This window comes from Megalobrama amblycephala, linkage group LG7, assembly GCF_018812025.1.
Source record: "Megalobrama amblycephala isolate DHTTF-2021 linkage group LG7, ASM1881202v1, whole genome shotgun sequence".
Classification (NCBI taxonomy): domain Eukaryota; kingdom Metazoa; phylum Chordata; class Actinopteri; order Cypriniformes; family Xenocyprididae; genus Megalobrama; species Megalobrama amblycephala.
The window spans coordinates 39019362-39023940 of record NC_063050.1 but is presented as its reverse complement, the minus strand read 5'-3'; the positions used below and the strand labels follow the sequence as shown (position 1 = coordinate 39023940).

The following is a 4579-nucleotide window of genomic DNA, read 5'->3' as shown; positions in this document are numbered from 1 at the left end:
AGCCATCCTAGGTGTATGTGACTTTCTTCTTTCTGATGAGCTGAAGAAAGTGTCTCCATCCACATCCATCCATCATAAACATATTCCACACAGCTTCGGGGGGTTAATAAAGGCCTTCTGAAGCAAAGCGATGCATTTATGAAAAAAAAAAAAATCCATATTTAACAAGTATGAAGTAAAATATCAAGCTTCCACCAGACCGCCTTCCAGGCACGTGCACAGGTAGGGCTCAACCTGTGCAGGGCACATGCCCTTTTTGTCCTTACACTCCGAAGTGCCCTTTTTTTGGACGTGTTTTATTTTATTTATTTATTTTCTTGAATAAATCAATGAATTTTCTTGAAAAAATCAATAAATGTACAAATATATTTAGCCTAATAAAGGTATTAAAAAGAGCTTGTGACAAAATCCTTTTGGATCCGCTCAAACTGTCAGTCAAACCTCTTAACTCCGCCCCCTGAGTGCAGCGAACTGAAGTTCCACAGCAGAGCAGCTGAACGTCTTGCTACGGTAAATAAATATCTTGTTGTTTGAATAAGTAGGCTACAACGTTGTCTTTACGAAAGAAACATTAGTATGTCTATAAAGTTTCATATTTTATGCATTTGAGGCCTGAGACCGGCGGCGGAGAGAGAGGGAGGGGGCTAGCATTTGCCTTCTAAGTCATAGCCAATACCAATAGCCTACAATAGCCTTAAATAGCCTGTGCATACAGTACAGTAGTATTACATCTTTTATAAATTGAGATTTTGGCCAAACGTATTTTACCACAGGAAAAATTGAGCGCTCATAACCTATTGATGACGACGTAACACGTAGCCTAATGTGATGCCATCGTTTTAATGACGGACAAATTGCACATTTGCACATATTCGCTGGTCAAAAACCCGGCGTAACTGCATTTGACTTTGACAAAAAAGCGACTGAGTGATCCCCGTCGTCAGCTAGGTAAAATACATTTCTAAGGAATTTCTTCTTTGATTTATGATGGCTATCTGCGTACACTTAATTCATTAACATTTAATCATATTATATATGGTCACACAGTATGGTTAATGTTTACGATGTTAATATGTATTTGCTCGCTAGATAATTTTAATCTAGTATTGTATACTCCCCGCTCTTCACATGTATAAACGTAGTAAAACATGGTTTTACTACAGTAATGTTGTAGGAACTAAAAAACATTATAGAATCATCAGGTCACTGTGCTTCTTTATATTTTATAATGCAGAATGTAATGTGTGTGTATTAATGTGTTGAGAGGGACATCCCTGGATCACAGTGAAGTCAAACATCTTCAAACACATGGCTCACAGAAGATTGCTGTTGTAATAATTTTTTAAAGAAGCCCTGAAACCCTGTATATCTATCTATCTATATATATATATATATATATATATATATATATATATATATATATATATATATATATAAAACTGTCATTAATAGTGAATAGATATAAAGCTTGTGAGACTATTATTTTGTGTTAATTTAAAAAAAAAAAAAAAAAAAAAGAGTGGTGCCCTTTTTTTCAGTTTCAGCACATGCCCCTCAAAAGGTCTGTGCACGGCCCTGCCGCCTTCCATATTCAACTCATGAAGAAAGTGTAAAACTCTAGCAGTTCAAAAAGCTTACACTACATCCTACGCCTTCCCTATTCAACTTATGGAAAATGTGTAACTGACGCGACGCCAGTTTACACTTTCTTAGTAACTTGAATACAGAAGGTGGTCTGGCGGAAGCTAGATGTGGATGGAAGCACTTTCTTCAGCTCATACTCGTTTGGTAACGCATACTGCCATTATAAAGCTCGGATGCATCAGGATATTTATTAATATTTCTCAGATTGTGTTCATTAGAAAGAAGAAAGTCATATACACATAGGATGGCTTGAGGGTGAGTAAAGTTTGGGATAATTTTCATTTGAAAGTGAACTAATCCTTTAAGCCAATTAATTGCTATATATAAAAAAGCATGCCTGATTCTTGTGTTCTTGCTGTTATACTGCTAGCAAAACCAAGGTCATGGGTTTTGATTGCCAGGTAACACACATGCCAGCAAAATATACTGTGCATGTACATTGTATAAAAATGTCTTCCAAATGCATAAATGCAATGCAAAAGCACTAGAAATTGAAATAAGACAGCTGGCATATGCCTGTATAATGAGAATGAAAATAGTATCAAAAAAGCCAAAGCAAAAAACTTTGTGTCAACAAGCACTGAAAGACCGAACGCTGGTCTGAAAGCAGCATATTGTGAATTTGATGAGTGAAAGGATCTTCAGAATTATTAAAAAAAAAAAAAAATATAGAGAAAGAGAGATGAAATAACACACATAATGTAATTTATTTGAAATATGCTGATTACTCTGTGTATAGAAATATTCCAATAACTGAAGCATGGAATCCTCTTTTTCAAAGCCAAAATATGGACCTCAAACTGAATACTATGTGCATGTAAACACGGTCATTTTCTCTCATATTTTCAGAGTATAATTTCAGTTATATGCACTAGACTGCATGTTTGTTGTCATTACAGTCTTGGCCTGGCATCTGGTGTGTAGGTGGTGTTAAGACTTTGAAAGACCTTGAAAAGCACACTACCATCACTAAAGTTTGGAGTCGATGTTGTGATGTTGGCAGGTGAGACCAGCAGCTACAGTGATTTGGATGGAAAGATGTGTTCATTAGGTCATACGGTGTGATGAAATATTTTCTAACAAAAATATCTTACCCAGGTTCAACATTGCCTGCAGAGAGTTTCCAGTGGGCAAGTCAAGCTATGTGTTTAGATGAAGAAGAAATGGTGATGATGATTGATGTGGGTTTCCCAAAGGGACATCCAAGCCAGACATAATAAACACGGACATGCTGGGTATGTGCTGCCTACGTTAGATTGCAAGGGTACGCGCGGAAAGACAGGCTGTCGGGATGCTGATGGGCAGCCGGGTGTCAGTGTTCTGTTTTGAAGCATTTAATGAGCTGCGCTGCTTGAGCGCAAGTGATTAATGACGTGACGTTCCTGAAGCCGAATTGGCGAATGGTACGTTGCCAAAGAGGTGAAACAGCTGTCCGATTGAGTGTGACATATGAGTTTGCTCCGCAGCATTTAATAAAGGACAGGACGCCAATTGAGCAATCGAGCAGTTGCGTTATAATCATTCATTATCTTTATGATTATGGCCAATTTTCACATCCAGGAATCATTCAACAGAGTGGCTGCAATAATGGAGCTACTCAAGCGGACTGAACAGGAGGAAACCAAGGAGAACTCCTACAGCTCCTCTGTACTCCTGGCAGCAAAGGAACAGCAGTCTTTTTTGTCTTTTAACACAAGCAAGCGTTAAAAATGGTGTAAGTGAGTGCAAAGCACCGTCGGGGGTCTAAAACAGCAACCAGGTCACAATCTTTGGTATTTGCAGTAAATGTCTGCACATGTTCCAACAAAAGTGGATGTAGACTAGGGCTGTCAAGGTCCAAATAGCAGAAAAAGTACCCTAAAAGTAGGCTCGAATTTAAGACAGTCTAAACTTTAAAGGGATAGTTCACCTGGAAAATGTACATCCAGCTGTATGAAAATAGAGGTTTATTTTATGATAACAACTATAGCTGTACATTATCCCTGTTTTTACGCAGCTACTCATCACCAAGTAAATAATTAGATTTGCCATTTGAGCCTAAACATTTTATTAGCTCATTAAATGCAAAGCTTCCATGAAAAAAAAAAAAAAAAAAAATAGTTCAATGATCTTTGAGCCTAGACACACAAACAAGATCAAACAAGACAGACATTTAAGTGATAATGTACAGTCGTATTACTTATTACACCGCTTTTCAACACATAAATAACAATGGGGATATTTTGTGTGAGCAACAGACCAGAATTTAAACACCTATGGCACAGGTTGGAAGTGAATAGCATCAAATGTCCTTAGTTCTAATAATCAAACACCAAGACATCAAAGCTGTGCCACAGGCTCTATGTTTTATAGAAGAGCCACAGCAGAGATTAACCGCAAATAATGGTCTGTTCATCACACAAAGCTATCATATGGCTTCAGAAGAGTTGGAATATAACACACGGATCACAAGGACTACTTTTGTGATGCTTTTTGGAATTGAACTGACACAAATACCACAGCAGATGAGTTTGAAATGGCATGAGGGTAAGTAAATAATGACCAAATGTTCATTTTTGGGTAAACTTTACTTTAACAGGATAGTTCACTCAAAGTCATCATTTATTTACGGAAGAGGATTAGGGCCAAGCAATAATAAAAAAATAAAACCATCTCGAGATTAAAGTTGTTAAATTTCGAGAAAAAACTCGTTAAATTTCAAGAAAAAAATTCAAAATAAAATGTTGAGAATAAACTCATTAAATTACGAGAAAAAACTTGTTAAATTTCAAGAAAAAAGCCGAGATAAAATGTTGAGAATAAACTCGTTAATTACGAGAAAAAACTCTTTAAACTTCGAGAAAAAAGTTGAGATAAAATGTTGAGAATAAAGTCATTAAATTACGAGAAAAAAGTCGTTAAATTACGAGAACAAATTCGTTAAATTATGAGAAAA

General features: G+C 36.5%; 1 long non-coding RNA gene across 1 annotated transcript; it reads left to right on the top strand.

Annotated features, from left to right (window-relative positions):
- Positions 1 to 422: 422 nt before the first annotated feature.
- Positions 423 to 3421, top strand: LOC125271460. The gene is made up of 3 exons (XR_007185627.1): positions 423 to 510; positions 2544 to 2647; positions 2743 to 3421. It is a non-coding gene; the product is annotated as an uncharacterized LOC125271460 (long non-coding RNA).
- Positions 3422 to 4579: the final 1158 nt, after the last annotated feature.